Source organism: Malaya genurostris, chromosome 1 (genome assembly GCF_030247185.1).
Source record: "Malaya genurostris strain Urasoe2022 chromosome 1, Malgen_1.1, whole genome shotgun sequence".
In the NCBI taxonomy this organism is placed as follows: domain Eukaryota; kingdom Metazoa; phylum Arthropoda; class Insecta; order Diptera; family Culicidae; genus Malaya; species Malaya genurostris.
The window spans coordinates 119,391,322-119,410,365 of NC_080570.1; the positions used below are offsets into that span (position 1 = coordinate 119,391,322).

The following is a 19,044-nucleotide window of genomic DNA, read 5'->3' on the forward strand; positions in this document are numbered from 1 at the left end:
TGTGAATTTACATCAAGCGAACAACCAAAGAAGAGAGGGAGACTGTTGACAGTTTTCAGGTGCTTCAAGAAAAAGAGTGATCACTGAAATGGTCAGTTGATAGATTGACAGTTGGAACAAAGTAACGTAACCGATCTAATCAGTTGCTTGTTTATCAAAACAATAATGTATTCGATATTACAGAGCAAAACTTACGAGGTCTGGGTGCCGTCACGCATCCGATAACCGTTCGGCGATCCGAGAAACTCCAACCTTAATTGAAGAAGATAGTATCTTCTGGTAGCTTCTGGGTCGCCGCAGTGCTTCGGAATGCCTGCCACCAGCAAAGCACAAACGACAGAAAAGAGTGGGAGAGAGAGAAAGAGCGAGAGTGTGAATGCGAACGAGCCAGTGGTAACTCAATCTCTTGAAGGCGCCGCCAATGACGAGTCCGAGAGTGCCAGTGGTGTGGGCTGTGGCTGTGGTGGCACGCATCGCGGAACCTCAACCGGTCACTTGACCGCAGCTTCAGTCGCATTCGCGTCCGTTGTCGTAATCGCGCGCTCGTACAGGTGCCCACGTAGCTGGTTGCGCTGGTGATTCCGGTTTCGATCCACTTGGGAAGGAATTCAAGTGCGCGCGCCTATTAGTTTTTCTCTCTTTCTTTCGTTTCTTTCGTTTTTACGGCTAACATAATTTCGCTGGGTAGGTAACCTATAGAGCAAGCGGCGAAGTTGTTCCCGCTCTAGGTCGTCCTGGACGACCGTAAAAAAAAGCTGTCACCGTGCGTGTACTTCTCATTATCAATATTATCGGCCGTTCGATCGGGGTTCGACAAGCGTTACGTCAAACGAAGAAGATCAATCACTGGTTTTTTTCTCGAACAATTAACCGATGGGCTGATAGGGAGCGGTGCCCTCGATGATGACGACTGTTTTTTTTTTGTTTAGAGTGTGAGTTTTCGGTCAATCGGCGTTACCGAGGGACAAGGTGAAATCACGGCCATCGACGGTACGAAACGCCAAAACGAAGAGTGTGGCAGAGTGCGCGATGCGGTGATATCGGTAGAAAGCCTTTCCTTGTGATACGGGTTGCGCTGATCATCAGGAATACGGCAGAGTGTGAATGTGAAACTTGGCAATTCGAAAATTTTCGGTTATTTTTTTTTTCGTTGTAGATTCGTTGGCTGGAACGGTTTTCTCCCCAGTTGCCTGAAGAAGGTCACCGGTTGAGTGTGTGTCGATCAATTTGGTGCCGTGTTTTTGCGCCGATAAAGCGAGTGTTGAGGAATTTGAACAATTTTGTCGTACATGCGTGAAGTTGCGTGCTTCGTGGTTGAAAACATGTCGGGCAAATTGCGCAATTCTATCTCGTATAAACAGCCGTGGAAGTAGTGTAGTGTAGTCGAATTTTGAAGCTCTGGTGTGGTATGCATGCGTGCTTTGTGCGAAAGATCAAGGATTCTGACCACTTCGAATGCGTTTGAAGACTTCAAGAGGTCGTAGTGAACTTAAGTTGCCTTTGTACTTGTTGTTTTTTTTTGGCGAACTAAGCGCGAAAGGAGGTTACGAGTTGCTCTGCTCCGTTGGAGAACGGACATGTGACTCAAGTAGACCGTAGACCGTTCGATGTGGGAGAGTTCAAGAACTAATTTGGATACAGTGGTGAAGAGATTATGTTGAACTGTAGGGAGCGCTTTCGGTGTTTGAGGTGATCAGTTGGACTGGAAACAGTTGCAAGAGACTGTCTTGATTACTTGATGGATTTATTTTAGTGAAGGAAACCGAAGATTGATGGAGACAGTATAATTAATAGCATATCGTGAAATGTAACAGGAACTTGTTTGGTTTGAACTAGAATTTAGCTCGGTTGTTCAATATATAATTTTGAAATTTGCAACTACAATCTAATCAGTTAAAAAATTAAATTTTATTAAATCATCTGAAATTTGATTCGGAACTCTTAGATTTCCACATGAATTCTTAATCAGATGCATCTCCGAAAGAGTTTGGTCGACGACACGACCTGCCACTCACTATTCAAAACTGTATCACAATTTTAACTACCCCTCAGTAACTCGTAATGTCAAAATGAAATCGCTTGAAAAATGTTGGAAACTGGCAACTAAGCCTGAAAAACTGTTGTATTGGAAATAACATCTACCGTTACCGTAGTTACATTTATTTACCTTAATATTTGCACAACAGTTGAAAGAGGAATTTAAATCTAATTTTTTTATCAGCCAAAGTTGTTTCGCTACGGGGCGTACATTTAGAGAAAAACTATTCATTTGGAGATCGTACGGTTTCTTTGCACAGGTTTTCAAAATGTTATATTCGCTGAAGAAGTTTTATATGGGTTTACATTCATATAAGGAACAAATAAAAGTTGACTACTCACGTATTAGGTAGAATTTATCTTCGCTAGCGGAATTGTGCTTAATTTATTAGATCTACCGACACCATACCGAATTTTGCAATCGAAGATAAAGAGGCGTTCGAATATGAAAAATTTTACAAGACGAAAACATTAATCGACTTATTATATTGCGCCCTGACTTAACTACAGATACTGAATTGTGTTTGCATCTTTGGGGTATCTTCAAGTGAAAACATCGAACTACGAATTAGTAGTTTTCTAATCAAACAAAACTATCGCTTATATTTTTGGTTGTAATCAAAATTCACATGTTCATACCTAATACATTAATGTATGGAACAATCTTCAAAACTCGGACACACGATGAACTTAATTTTGATTACATCTAGAAATGTGTACGCCGGACCAAAACATATTGGAGTGGTCAAAATACATCTGTTACCGTACATAATCAACTGTTGAATCTGGTTCTGGTGCAGGATAATTCTGTAATTCAGAATAAGCAAAAATAATCAATACGGTCGAAAAGGCTACTTTCAAACTACCTACAGTGTCGCAAAACTCTTAAATCTTCTGGAAACCATAGATCAAACCATTTCTAAACCTATATGTCTTTAGACGACCAATATCGCCAAGCACCTTAAGATATTATAAAGTCCGTCTAATTTGCAATCAAAGCTATTGCTCGAACCGCATTCGCATAGGCAGTCAATTCCTGATCACATTCTCGATCAATTGCAGTCCTCAAAGAGCCATATCTCCTCCCGACATGTTTTACCGGGTACAAGATTTTTGAGTGTTTGTTTCTTGCGATTTTCGAATGTTTGGTTCACGAGATCTCGAAGATACAATAAGCTTTAAACATCAGAAATTTGCATTATGTCCTGATAATTTATCAATTATAATTATTTACTAATATATTCATACTCGTACCTACAGAAGTTTGAAATCACTAGGAAAAATCGTTTTGGTTTTATTCGACATTCTGGTTTGTTTATTTACTATGGAGCTCCTTGGTAACTAGTTCATAGCAACTTAAACAGTGTTGCACAAGAAGATTATTTTTATCATGTTCAAGGGGTCGCTATATTTGTGGTAACTGGCGGTAAATCGCTCACGAACACTTTCTATTCCGATTTTTCTTCGGAGTGCCTGGTCGTGTCGTCGGTTTGGTGCTTCTGATTTGAAAGACATTTGGTAATCAAAATGAATATCAAATCAAATTTGACATGTGCGCCTAGAATAGTAGGCCGATGTACTGCGGCAAATGAGTTATACAACTGAGTAGTGGTGAATTAGAGTGCAAGTTAATTTGGACACTTTTAACAGTCCGGTTTGTTTCCTAGTTTCCTAGTTTTTTGTTTTATAAAGTTTTTTGTTTTTGTAAAGCCAATCCAAATGTTTTTTTTGGCAATTCACTGGTTCCGTTCATGTGGAGTTAGGTTTCTGTGTGATAATTCGTTTTAATAATAAAGCACGTGCAAACCATTTTTAACAACCAAAGAATGGAAATGATCAAGATAGATTATTCTTTACGTAACTATGAAAACCTAAAATGTAATATTTACCACTATTCTGTGATAATTTTCATTCTGTATTCCTATCGAGAAATATATATGAAAAACTTTGAGCTGATGATTTTTTTCGCAGATATTCTGCAGGTTTCCGAGCTTTTTAACAGACAGCTAACAAAAGATAGACGTTGGAAACTGCCTCCGCCGTTTGTTCTCGCTTAAAAATTCCACTAAGTGGAGTTCTTCTTTGAAGCATTTCTCATTGGCAGAATGATGCTAAAACGAAATGTAGAGCTGCTTGTTTAGAGATGATACTTTCAGCAAGAGCTGTCAAATCGGTAAGAAAAATTTTAATCACTTCACCTTTTTAACGATTTCTTATATTAACGGGCGAATTTATTTGAAAATTTTTAGTAAAAGTGAAAGAAGCAGCAGGTTTCTGATATCTATTTGTATTATTGATTAAACGAAAAAATCGTTGCAAATTACCGCTGCCGATATGAAAATTTTTGAAAGAACCCTCTCAGCAGGCCGTTCTATTTTGTTGGTCTTTGAGCGCTTGTTGAACGACATATTGCACAAAATATTCGTTCAGTTTGCTCGAACGGTTTGTTGTTGTTTTTCTCTTGTAAAAATAGTGTGAAAATTAGGTGTTACCTTCATATAGAAAGAAGATTTGCTCTGTTCCGTTGGAGTAATGTTAGTTTAAAACATAAGTGGAAAAAAACACCTCGGAAATTGTCCAGTAAAAATAGTACAACGGGACTCCAACTCCTCATGTAAAAAAAGGTTTCAACAATGGACCTCTGTCTGCCGGGTTTGTTGAACGAAAAAAAATGGCATTCGGTTCAACGGTCTGTTTCAAAATCGGCAAACGAAGGTCCCGTGTTGGCCTCCCGTTGAACGATTGATTGGGCTTTCATTGGACCAATGATCCAACGTATTGGACCAATGAAGGACCACCGTTGAACGTTTTTTTCTAAGAGGGAACGCTTCTTTTCTTGGTTCCATTTTTCATTGGTAGGTGTCACTATCGGTAATTCAGTTTCGCGGCAATGTGTCAATTCTGCTGACAAATTCAAATTGACCATTTCCCCGCTTGTGAGGAATTCTGGCAACCGTGAGAAGGCTGGCTGCATTCCGGCTGCTGTCAAAATTGTCCAGGCGAAATTGCGTCATTATCTCGCCGTACGTGTCTTGTTTATGTCCCTCCTCTTTCTTTTTCCTTTTTTTTATTCGACTTCATTTGATATTCGTCAATCCCGCATGTACGTACAAAAACCGAATCTTGAGACGAGGTAAATGAGATTGAAATATGGGTATGTTTGGTAGTGAGAAAGTAATGTTATTGGCAATAAAATTTTCCGTGATTAGTATATGTGAAGGGCAATAACTTATTGCCTTTCATATGTATCTTTTATTGAAAAAATAAAACCAAGACGCTTAAAATGTAGAACCGATTCAAAACCGTTCTGCCAATCTTGTATGGCAAGAATCCGACAGAAAAGAACCGTTAATAACCACTAGGCGAAATTCTCTGCCGGAAACGGTTGTTGCATTGTTGCCAGACGTCTGGGGGGAAATCTGCCCGCCGAGTACAAGTGGGTCTGTCTCCTTTTGAACACGCTCATTCAATGTTACTTTCAAGTGAGTAATTTGTACTCACTTTTGCTGATTTAGTTCAAATGTCAAAAAGTGAGTAATATCGCTTTAGAAGACTGAGTAACAAGTTTTACTCACAGAGCTTTGAAAACGTCGTGTGAAAATTTACGTTCACTGATTTTTGTATATCTATTGAAAGTTTAAAGATCATTTTCAATTTTCTATGGATAAAACTACAAAATGTAAAAAAAACTTTTGAGAAAATTCTGAAAAAAAGTTGCAAAAAAGTTTTGTTTAAAGTAAAGAATTCTTTGGATAATTCGAATAATATTGAGTAATATTCTCTCACTCGAGCTAATTTTCCCATTTGTAGCACTGAGTAAATGTTACTCAGAATTTGTCATCTACCATATTTACTCTAAAGTGAGTAAACAAGCTTTACTCACTATTGAACAATCCATTCAGCGTGGTCACCACGAGATAGCGTTATGGTGATTGTTTTGACATATCCCATGTATTTAGAAAAATTTTTGACGATTTTTTCAATTTACTTGAGTTTGAAAGAATGCAGATGGCAAAACCTTACAAATATGGGTAAGAAAAACGTTTATTTACGTGTTGTCATCAAACCTATGATTTCAAATTGTCCTATACTCTTGACAATCTAGGATGAAATTTGAAATTTTCAGTTCACATACAGATTTTATTTAGATCATAAAACTTTTGATCATAATTTATCAATTAATCTCAAAATCCAACCCAAAAAGAAAGATTATCCCAGATATGAAAACAGGACCCAACCTCACTTCTTCGAATTTGGTATTTCATCTTGCGATTTCTTCGTAAATATCAATCAAACATACCACGGAAAGTTACTGAATCATTAATGATCGATTTTTTTACCAAATTTTCACACGTTTTTGTATGTTAGTATTCGATTCATAAGAAAAAATAATAAAAACCCTGCATTTTGTTCGAATCTTCAAGCAAAATCTGAAAATTATCACCATCGCTTAGTTCAAAGCTCGCCACTCGGGCAGCGCTGCGATCGCAAAAGAGTTGGTTGGATTCTTCAATAGAATAGTTCCTCTTTCAACGAAAGTGAGTGAAATTGTACACACTTTATTAAAGAATCCAATCAGAGTGATCACCACGAGATAGCATTATAGTGATTCTTTTGACATATCCCATGTATTTAGAAAAATATATGGACGAATTTTCCAATTTTCTTGGGTTTGAACGAATGCAGATGGCAAAACCTTACAAATATGGGTATAAAAATGATTACTCACGTGTTGTCATCAAAAATATGATTTGAAATGTTCTTATACAATTGAAAATTTCGGATGAAATTTGAAATTTTCTATTCACATACAGATTAGATTTAGATGATAAAACATGAGTGAATAGACAAGTAAAACAACTTTTGATCATAATTCATCAATTAATCTCAAAATCCAACCATAAAAACAAGGAATGTCCCGGATATGAAAACAGTACCCAACCTCACTTCTTCGAATTTGATATTTCATCTTACGATTCCTCCATAAATATCAATCAAACATACCCCGGATACTGAATCATTAAGGATCGATTTTTTTACCAAATTTTCACACGTTTTTGTATGTTAGTATTCGATTCATAAGCAAAATATATAAAAACCCGGCATTTTTTTTTATCTTTACGCCAAATCTGAATAATATCACCATCGCTTAGTTCAAAGCTCGCCACTTGAACAGCGCAGCGATCGCAGAACAGTTGGTTGGATTCTTCAATAGTAATATTGAACAAAGACATCATATTAACAAGATATCCAGCTCTCACATTTCCCGAGCAAATCATTGGCAACATCCTTTTTTGCGAGCATGTCGCCCTCAGGCGAGTCCGCAACGAATCTCATACATAGAAGTAGGGGAGAGAAATGTCAAATTCGTGCGCGCCAAAATAGCAGGGCTGCGCACCCATACAATTGACATGATATGTTGAATGTGATGCCGTGCGATGGCGTTGTTGAGCTGAAGATTGATTTCGCTCCAAGCTGACAGGGTCTGCATTGAACGAGCGTGATGAATCCAGAAAACTCTTTGGCGATCGCTGCGCTGCTCAAGTGGCGAGCTTCGAACTAAGAAATGACGATAATTTTCAGATTTGGCTTAAAGATTTGAAAAAAGCTGTTTTTCTTAAATTTCTCATGAAATGAATACTAGTATACACAAATAATTGGAATTCGGATAACAATTTTGATCATTAATGTTCCAGTGACTCTCCGTGGTATGTTGCTTTCATATTTAAGGAGTAATTGTGAAATCAAATTTCAAATTCGAAGAAGTGAAATTGAGTGCGTTGTCCAATTTGGAATATTCTTAGATTTTATGGTTTGTAGTTTTAGATAGAATGATTAATTATGATCGAAATTGATTTTATTCGTCGATTTATACATGTTTTATTACACGAATCAAATCAGTATGTGAACTGTTAATTTCAAATTTCATCCGACATGTACAAGTAAATAGGACAGGTTTAAATCATACATAGATCATTTTTTTTTATTTTTCACATAAATAAAGCGTCGCCGTTCACAAGAATTTACATACATTTTTAACATTTTGAGATTTGAAAATTACACGTCTTGAAATTCAATGAAATAAAAAATAATTTCGCATAAATTTCATAAGGCTTTTTTGGAATTCCAATTTTCGTAACTTCCTAAGGTGATTTTGCGATTCGCATACGATATTCTTGTGACTCAAAACCATACGGTATCATTATGAAATTCCATATACATTTTGCCTGAGTGTATGAATTGCATCGGAATGTTAAATTTGGTCACCTGTAAAACTCAGTTGTAAGTTTGAATATCCATATTTTCCCATATTTGTAAGGTGTTGCTGACTGCACTCGTTCAAACAAGTAAATTGAAAAATTTGGTTAATTATTTTCTTAAATCATGAGATAATTCAAAAGAATCGCCATCACGCCATCTCGTGGTGAACATGCTGATTGGATTCTTTAGTACAATTCTGCTGCCCGCTTGTGAGAAACTCTGGCATTCGTCAGAAGTTTGGCAATATTCAAAAATTGCTTCATTATCTACACGCTTAAAAATAGTTACTCAAAAATGAGTAAGAATCCACTCATCTACAGAAAAAGTGGAACAACTCTAATTTAGAGTAACTCCTTAGTTACTCAAATTTGAGTTCTTCCACTGGAAACGATTTTTGGGTAAAATCTACTCATTTACTGAGTAATGCTTCATTAGTTAAATTCTGAATGAAATTTTATCCCACATATACCAAATTTGCGTAAAATTGACACGCAATACATAAAATAATCATACTGTGTTTATTTATTATTCCGTTTACAATTGATTTCTAACTTCGAGATATCATATCAAGTGGCGATCGCTTGGAGTAGTGTGTCAATCGTAGCTTAACACACATGTCAGTACTGCTCAGGCCCCAATCAGACACTGGTTCCTCATAAATGACACACTTGAGCATATTTGTTTCCATTCTGAAGCACAGTACGGATCACTTCTGGACACAATAACTGCGTCGATGGCACAACCAAGAGGACAGTCTAAAAATTGTGGTTTTTGCAGACACAACACCGTTTGTGTTAAGCGACTCACTCTTGAAATACGCGATCTCACTGACAAAAAATAGAACCTGTTGCTACAAATGGTTATTATAACTTTTAGAGTGATCTTGCGAATAGTAACATAAAAACGAGTTTTTGCGTTAAACTCAAATTTAGAATAAGAGTTACTCATTATTATTGATGGTAACTACTCAATTTTTGACGTTTCCATGTATCATTTGAAAATGAGTAACTAGTACTCAAACTCTGAGTAACTTTTTCTAAGCGTGTAGCGACGTGACGTTTTGCTAGATCGCTCTTCGTTCTTTTTTTCTGTTCGACTTCATTCGAAATTCGTCAATCCAGCATGTACACCCAGAAATGAAAACGAGTCTTGAGACCAGGTTAATGAAATAAAAATTCTGCTGTATTGAGAGACGAAGCTATCATGTTCGGTAGTGCAAAAAATTTGTTATTGCCCTTCATTTAAACCTCTAATGAAAAAATAAAACCAAAGACACTGAAAATGAAGAATTGATTCAAAACGGTCCTGTCAGTCTTGTATGGCAAAAATCCGGTAGAAACAGAATCATTAATAACCGCTATGCGAAATTCTCTGTTGGAAACGGTTGTTACATCTTTGCCAGACTCTCGCCGAAATTCTGCCAGTATTCCGGCAAAACCTTCTGGCAGATGCTGCCAGGCGTCTGGAGGAAAATCTGTCAGGGACTTGCAAATGGGTGTTTTTTTAAAGAAGGACGTGTGTTACAAAAGTAAACAAATCGGACTTCTCTCTTCTACGAATAAATTAAAACTTCTACGAAAATCTCAATCATTGTAATACAAAGAACTATAAAGGGCGAAACTGTCATTCCATTTGTTTACGTAAGTTTCGCCCTCCGTGCTCCATACCAACAAACAGGGCGATACTTCAATTGTTAGAAAGGGAAGGGCGAAACTATTTATTTTCGTTATTTTAGATGGTTTCTGAATTTAGTACAACTGGAAATAGTAAATGAGACGATAAAATTACTTGCAGATTTGTCTTACTCGCGGAAATAAGCCAATTTTACGAAAAATGCGCGTCCATAGTTCACACAAGGAGCATAGAAGTAAACAAATTAAAAAAGGACGAAACTCTTTTTATGTTGACTTATTCAATGGATATAGTGGAAACCTTTTAAAGATAAACCAACAGTCCATCGATTAATCAAAAATTGATCTGAAAATATACGATAATGTCTAAATAGGAATTGATACCATAATCGAAACATTCATCGATATCAAGTTCATTTTTGGCGATAATCAGAGTTGGGACACCAGATTTTCGTATTTTATTTCAGCAAAATAATTTGCTGTAATTAGATCAGTAAAGCATTGTTTACTCTAAATGTGGTAGTAAGCAATGAATGCCGAAACGTTCAGTAATCATAATGACATTTCAAAATTTTTAGTAAAACTCTGTCATTAATTTCTTCATTAATTCCCTGAAATGTTCAGTGAAGGCAATTATTTCTGATTTTCAATGAAATCTCGACAATTGTGATTTGCCGGAACGACTTGCTGGGCGAAATTCAGCAAATTTCCCTAAAACTCAACATTAAAAGCTTATAGGTGCAGGCATACGCTCGTCAACAGCTTTTATTTGATTTCATTTCTGCTGTCACCGTGAGTCCATGCCTACTTAGATTCAATTGTCAGGCAATCTACCGGCTCCATCGCTTCACCTCATGGCGCAGTACAAAAAAAAACATTTTGGGAATTTCATTACGACTCTTACCGCTACACTCTGTGTCGGGTTTTAAACCTGAAAATTTCCCAATCGCAATTCTTTGTCTTGGGAAAATTGAAACGACACTCGGACTTAAATGTAGGTAACAAATCTCACTCCGAATGGGAATTCCGTACGAATCGTTGCTCACCGAGAACTGATCACAACAGTATAACCGAAAGAGGAAAGTTTTCTTTTTCATCTGGCTGCCATAATATAAAAGATAATCGATTAGTCATCGTTTCTTTGAAATTCCAAGTCGAATTGGAATTTCACAGCAGATTATAGGGTCATTTGTTTTTTCCAAGGAAAGTGACATGAGCTCATTCGTTGATCATTGCATTTATGATGTGATGGAAGCTTGGTTGAATCGAAATGCCGGTTAAGCAAAAAATGGAGTAGAGTTCAGTGAGACTGGAATTTTAATAATCCGAATATGGGCAATCTTTCTGGTTCTAGTCGATCCACCTAACAACTCGGAATAACAAATATGTTTCATTAATATGTGTTACCCGTTCTCGTGACAGAAGCGAACACTATTAGAGCAAATTCAGCAGCTGCAAGATTCACATGAGTGGTCTATAATGTAAATGAAACTGAAACAAACATATCCCCAGCAATCAGTTTTAGTTTTATCTATTCGACCAGTTCTACTGTCAAATTTAAAACTGGTATACATTGCCGTTCTATTTTTTCTATATGTGAAACACAGATAAAACGCTGCTGGGGCTGCCAGCTTATTTTGTTATAATTTCTAGATTTAAATTTTAAAACTGACATAAATTATGCATCTAGAACTAGAACACTCCTGAATATGCCCTTAGGTTTTCTAACAGTTCAATTATAACCACAGTCCACAACTGCAAATGAGATTGGAATTTCTGAATTAATTTTAAATTTTCTCATCAGAATCGTCGGGAAGGGCAGATTCGCACTTCCTTCAGAATATGTTAAAACTACTTTTTTTATCTCTCGGTTTGATTGTCTCATGTTTTGCTCCGGAAATCGGAAAAACTATAAAAAACAACTTTCTTAATGTTGGATGATGAAATATAAATCGATTCTGTTCGTTGTATGTTTGTACTCACAAGAATGATAAAATATTCGTGTCGAAAACTAAATTAAGTAAAATCGAAAGAATGGCGGAAAGACGAGTTCGCAAGATATGATATGCGAAATAATTATACATATCTGCCAATCTGACAGTTACTGACATCTACGTATCAAATATTTTTGAACAGATGATGCAAATGTACCTAATATTGCTTTTCATTAAAACGTAATTCGTCAAATGACTTAACTGTAAAGAATGATTTTTGTGACAAAAAAACAAAAATATTCTGTGTCTGTGCCGAAAGCCACGCACAATTGGATGTTTTAGAGCAAATTCAGCAGCTAGAAGTTCTATATGGAAGATCCATAATAAAGCAGAAACTGGAACAAACGTATCCCCAGCAAGCCGTTCTAGTTTTATTTATTCGACCAGTTCTTCTGTCAAATTTAAAACTGGTCTACGATGCCTTTCTATTTTTTCTATATTTGAAACACGAGTAAAACACTGCTGGGGCTGCCAGTTTTTCTTGTTATAAAATCTAGATTTAAATTTTGTAACTGACATGAACTAGAACACTCCTGAACATGCCCTTAGTATGTTAAAATGTGTCATTTCGCTGTTCAAATATGTCGGTCTCAGAAGACATACTGGTTTCAACCGGTTACCAGTTAATGCCTACCAAATTAACGTGTAGCGAGGACCTGCATGCAGAGTTGCCATGTCAACATTTCTGAAGATTTTCCATGTTTATTCGTAGTTTACACTAAAAAAATTAGTAGTAATCACTTTGAAATCGATTTTCTTCTACTCCGAGTGTACTTTTATTGCTGATATCTATTTGTACTATTGAATAAACGATAAAAATGTTACAAATCACTACTGCCGATATGAAAATTTCCGAAAGAATCCTCCTTTTCTTGGATCCATTTTTCATTGGCAGGTGTCGTTACCGGTAAATCAGCTTTGCGACAATGTGCCAATACCGTGAAGAGTACACTGATTGAATTCTTCAATATTATGTGTAGCTACATCGAAGCTTTTCTTACTGTGTTTCAAGTTGATAAACAATTCTGTTCGTAATGAAAATTGTTGCGGATGGTTTCGTTTATCATTAATTCTAACAACTGATGCAATTTCAGAACAAAGATCGTAGAATAATTCTGGTTAGCTTTGAAACTTCAATAAAATTTAAAATTTATGGTGATAAAAAGAAAACGTTTCTCAACGGTGTAAACTTAATTGATTATGTGATTGAAATATTTCACTTTTATCAGGTTTACTACTTGTGACAAAATGTCACCCAATCAAAACCAACATTTTTAGTTGAGTTTCAGCTTATCAAGGAAAATTGGAAAAAGCAACCCGCTCGTTTGTAGAATCTTTTATCTTTTAATAAAATTACTTCCGGACGAGGTATGCAACACAGGTGGAAACCCCAGATTTCAGTACAAGGAAAATAAAAACTACATGTTATTTGAGTTCTTTTGAATCTTTTCTTCCGTTCGCTCCTTCCTAACAAAGAGCAAAACCACCCAACAGCGAGAGTTTCGTTCAATAAGCCAAAATTAAGTAAACCGTACCAACTTGAAATTGAGTCAATACGACTCAACTGTAGAATAAATGTAACTTACCATTGAGTAGATATAACTAATCTTTAAGTATTTTTTTTCCACTTGCCTTACGGAAACTACCTAGAGTCACTTAACCAAAAAATAGGTTATGAACGGAACCCCCAAATTGGGTGGAATATACTTAAAATTAGGTTGTTTTACGGTTCCGTGTATGAATTCCGAATTAATGCACTGATAAAAATCGACACGTTGGACTGATGTGTTTTATGCTTAGTTTCGCCGCCTTTGATTCGACACTTAATTGCACGTACAAGTCTGTTCAAATCTGATCCATATCAAATAATATTGATTTCTATTGATAATACACTTGAATCCCATCGAACAAACAGCAGATTTTTTTCAAATGTATGATACTTAGTATTCAATTCAATTGTAAACTGCTCTTTCATATGGCGTGGACTTAAATTTTAAATTAAAATGTCATCATTTAGATATGAACTTTTGAATAACTCGTTAAATAAAGTCTATTGAATATAAGTTATTCGCTAAAATGTTCAATGATTTTAATATTCAATTTGCATTTCGCTGACACAAGATCTTAGAAGAATTGATCGATTTTGTTTGGTAATCTCCAATTCCATTATCTGAAAACATGAACATCTTATGAGTCATGCAAATAAAAATAAATCAATATTGAATGGTGAATTTTTAAACGGCATATCAGTAAATGACAGTTCGGTTATTTTCCCATTGCTGCAATGGGATTATATGTTTTTTCATTCTTCTCAAATACCAACTGTTAGTTCATGATGTTTATTTTCATGAATGAAGATCGAGAGACCATCACTCGCTAATACGACGTTTCGAACAATCACCGACAATGTAATGGATATACTTACTGTGTAATATTTCTAAGATTTGAGATAGAAAACCTAATTCAATCAATCTCACGAAGCTGCTTGTAGCCATTTTGGTCAGAACCTTTAAATTATATGCTTGACACTTAGTATTGCCACAATTGTCGGGGAATATAAATTGACAAATTGACATGTTGTGACATTAATCTCTGTCATAAAGCTACACGCTTTAGTTTCAAGTTCAATGCATTCTATATCAACAAGTCTGCACCTAATATTAATATGTGATGACACTAGCGCATAAAGTAGAATTTTGAAGCACAAATGAAATGTTCTTGATATGTTAGTGGGTGTAGAACTTGAAATGTATTTAGAGAAACACATTTTAAAAATGTGTTGTTTTTTAGCAGTGTGCGTAATCCGAATCCTACTGAATTCCCGCTTAGAAAAACGTTCAACGGAAGTCCTCCGTTGGTTCAATACGTTGAACAGTTGGCCCGATGAATGTCTAATGAATCGTTTTGTTTGCGAATTTCAAAACAGAGCATTGGACCGAGCGCCATTTTTTTCGTTTGTCAAACTCGGCAGACACAGGTTCATTGTTGAGCCATTTTCAGTACGAGGAGTTTGAGCCCCGTTGGACTAGTTTTGATGGAGAATTTCTGAAGTTTTTTCCACTTATTTTTTATAAACTAACACTACATACCTGCACAATACTTCTACTTCACGTAGAATAACATCAAATTTTGTTTCTATATGAACTACCCATGCTCGCATATCAGTCCCATATCGATTTTGACCAATTTTGAGTTAGCTTGAGGAATGAAATCTATCCTCAATATACTTTCAGAAATTGCAATAAAAGTTGAGGGTTTGTTCAGTAAAATGTGAAAAAAATATCTACTCATGTCTGTCCCATATGCAAAATACTCGCATATCAGTCCCATTCAGTGCAAATTTAAAAAAATTAATTTGTTGCAATATTGGAGTAGTAAAGGTGTATTACCGATATTTCAAGTTATAATACCATGATTTAACATTAGGTAGCACAATAAATCAAAAAAATCGGAAATAAAATTTTAATCGTATTTTTCTCGACATGCCGATTTTACATATGGGACTGATATACAAGTACCTTCACGGTAACACCTAATTTATACACTATTTTTGCAAGAGAAAAAATAACAACAAACCGTTCCAGCAAACTGAACGAATATTTCGTGCAGTATGTCGTTCAACAAGCGCTCAACGACCAACAAAATAGAACCGCCTGCTGAGAGGGTGGGTTTCAACACTAACCTACCCAGTAAATTTGAACATCGGACAAATCATGTAATCGGTCCAGTCAGAATTGAATGAGAAAATGTGGTATGAATTGACGATACAGTTTCTTTCTTCCTCTTCTACGGATTCGCTCGTTTTCGTGCTGATAGGCTCCAATACCAAAGATAAACTCAAGATGGAATAGTCTATGATTTGTCATGTACTATTCAAATACGACCCCTCGTTGATTTCGGTTCACCGTCAGTTGTAGTTCAATCATTATCTGAAACAAAACAACAAGCGTCGAATCGCTACATGCGTCGTTACTATAACAATGTTTGTTTATGTAGTACCAATCTTAAGCTGCAATATGAAAGAAATCTCGGTATTTTGCTGCATGACGAGTAAATCTTGGAACTTGAAAAATCAATTAAATTATTACTAAGAATATATTCAATTTGTTATAATCTTATCTTACGAAGCATTAAAGTGAATGAAAGTAACAAAATATTATGTGTGATATGTTTACAAAAGTTTACTTACTTCCAAACTTGTATTGTTACTATGGTATTTTACCGTCATTTTCAAATGTTTATCGACGCTTATTAACGAAGGGTCAACCTAGAGTGACTATAATCAGAGTGGCGACAGCTGTTTGTTTGGAATGACAGCTCCCAGTTCCAAACGAGCAAACGACCTGTCAATTCAATGTAACTCTAATGGAATGTTTTGAATTGTTGCCAAAATTACGGATGAGATGTCGTCACTCTGGTTATAGGCACTCTAGGTCAACCAAATTACACTAATACTAGGTTCACTGGTTCACGATTACTGATCCGATATTTTTCGATGGATCGTATGGGACATTGTAATCTTGAGTTTATCTTTGCCAATACTTCCTACATACTTATACAAATTTTTCGAATATATAGAACGAATTTAAAATCAGTTCGTTTAAATCTTGACTAAACTGTTAAAGTTTGTCTAAAGCCAAGTGGAAAATCACTCTAATCTCATAACTAACTCAGACAAATAAGCTCTTCTAATTCGAAATCACCTCACCAAATCCCGCACGGTCCTTAAACATTTTTAATCCCTGTTATACTTCTCTAAACTTGCTAATCCTGCGTACATCCTCGTAAAATGTTTAAGTGCCGTGAAATCCCTCCTAAAATTTTTCAATTCCGCGCAATCCTTGCTAAACTTGTTTACACTTGCTTGTCTCACACAATCTCAGTTAAACCGACGACACGACCTGCCACTCGACTATCAAAACTGTATCGCAAATTTAACTACCCCTCAGTAACTGGTAATGTCAAAACGAAATCGCTTGAAAAAATATTGGAACTGGCAACACAAGTTGGTAAATTATTGATTTTGAAAAACAGTTACCAGTAGCCTTGGTAACTACATATGGAATGTAAACAAAAACAAGAGAGTCTCACTCAAAACGAAACCACTGAGTGTAGTTGGCCCGCTGGCAGGTATTAAATTTATTCTTTCAGAAAGTTTTGAGTCATTTTTGCTCAATTTTGATTTAATTTGTATCTTTAATTTTTATTAAAAAGTAAAAGTTATCAAAGCATAAAATATATATATTTTGTAAATAATTCAAGAATATCACCAAATTTTGTATTAACACTAGCGTCTTTGTGAAGTCGAAAGTGATTTTAACTTCAATTTATTCTTAATTTCGTTTGGTATTCAGTGGACATGTCTTACGATAGTTTTTCATTTGCTTCTGTATCTGTATTAAATTTTAATTTGATTTGCGGATATGATTTCATCTCTTCAATTAACGACTGTATAATATTTACAGCAGACTCTGAAACAGATAATGGTAATAACAATAATTACTATGCGAAAAAGCGTATATCTTACCATGGAAGACTTAGCGAATTAAGCCAGATTTCCAATAAAATCTGGAATTTCAATTTCTCCGTTTTCGATCGCCTGTCGTTCTTGTTGGTTCATTAAATAGAGTGCATCCTTACGATTCAAACTATAATTGCTCATGAAAATACGGATGACCCATTCCCATATCAGAACTATATCAATAAATTCCGTAAACTACAAAAAGATATGAAAATATACAATATTACTTTATTTATGCTCTTATTACCTCCCATTTTTGTTGTACTGGGACTATTTTTTTCTTCCAGGAAAAAAGATACAAAAATTCAAATCGGTGGAATTATTCCACAACTATTTCAAACTGTTTGTTTATTTATTCTGGTGCTCCTTGGTAACTAGTTCATAGCAACTTAAACAGTGTTGCTCGAATAGTTAGTTTTTGACATTTTCAAGGGGTCGCTATATTTATGGTAACTGGTGGTAAGTCGCTCACGAACACTTTTTAATCCGATTTTTCTTCGGAGTTTCTGGTCGTGTCGTCGGTTAAACTGTACTAACCCCGGTTTTCAGACAAAGTTCTAAAACCAACATAAAGGCATACCTTGGCTTGCATCGTCAATCTGTGCAATAGAATTGTGTAATTTTTTCACTAATGCATTGAAAAAGTGAAAAAAATTTAAACACAGTTTTAATGTCACTATCAATTTGGGTTGATCGAGCACCTAATGTGCGTTTTCACTTGAGAAAACAAAGAACTGATCCAGGGTAGTTTCATCAAACAAACACTTTGCACGAAACTGCACACTTTAATTTTTTTCACAGAATCACGGACAAATAATTGCCGAGATTTGCACCGCGGAGCACTCGGTAATCATCGGCGGAGCGTCAGCAATCTCAAATTTGACAAACGTCAGTTATTACCGAAATTGTCAGCAAAAAGTTTACTGTCTGTTTGGCATAACTTTTACTGAATGTTCGACAAATGCAACAAAGTATAATTTATTAACTACTAAAGGCTTAGCAATCAAATGTAAACAAACAATTCGTTTATTAAATGGTCAACATTCAATTGGCGAGCAAGATTTCATTTTACTTTCGTATAAAGGTACAAATAAACATTACAGTTTTTATTTTTCGGGGACGTACAATTTTAAAATACGGAACTCATGCTGTTGTCGAATATGTTGGTTGATAGTTCGTTGAAGTTCTTCGACACATCCTATAATGACTTTCCGACAGAGAAACCAGGATCTGAAAAGTGCTTTCTATCGATAATCAACAATAATTTGTAGTTATTATACTTACTGGACAGATCGTAGATCGTTCCAAATAAACGGTTTGACAGCAGTTAGGGTGGAAACTGGGTTAGGTTTGGCATCAAGCGGAAACGACATAAGAATGAGCAATCGAGTGTCATTCTTGGTTTCCAAGGTATTCAAAATGACACGTGCTACTATAATGCTAGCAACCGCTTGGTGAGAATTTCTGCAGCCGTCAGAATCCTAGCTAGTTTTCGGCAGCTGTCAAAGTAGTCATTTACAGAATTGTGTCATTCTCTTGCCGTCTATGACATGTCAATTTGCCTTTCTTTCATATCCTGTATTTTGCCTTTCATTGTGGA

General features: G+C 35.7%; 1 protein-coding gene and 1 long non-coding RNA gene across 8 annotated transcripts in view; one reads left to right on the top strand and one right to left on the bottom strand.

Annotated features, from left to right (window-relative positions):
- The first annotated feature begins 516 nt into the window (after positions 1 to 516).
- Positions 517 to 19,044, top strand: part of LOC131425611 (uncharacterized) — a 129,829-nt gene continuing 111,301 nt past the window's right edge. For 3 of the 7 annotated variants that reach the window (XR_009229005.1, XR_009229010.1, XM_058587637.1), the window contains exon 1: positions 517 to 684. The gene's annotated coding sequence lies outside the window, so the exon portion shown is untranslated. Of the gene's footprint in view, positions 685 to 730; positions 933 to 969; positions 991 to 1,045; positions 1,407 to 19,044 lie in introns of those variants that run through there. The other 4 variants (XR_009229009.1, XR_009229007.1, XR_009229006.1 and 1 more) reach the window with 4 other exon arrangements.
- On the bottom strand, positions 2,466 to 3,336 carry LOC131425613 (uncharacterized). Its single transcript, XR_009229011.1, has 3 exons — positions 3,292 to 3,336; positions 2,908 to 3,213; positions 2,466 to 2,844 (listed from the first exon to the last, which is right to left on the bottom strand). It is a non-coding gene; the product is annotated as an uncharacterized LOC131425613 (long non-coding RNA).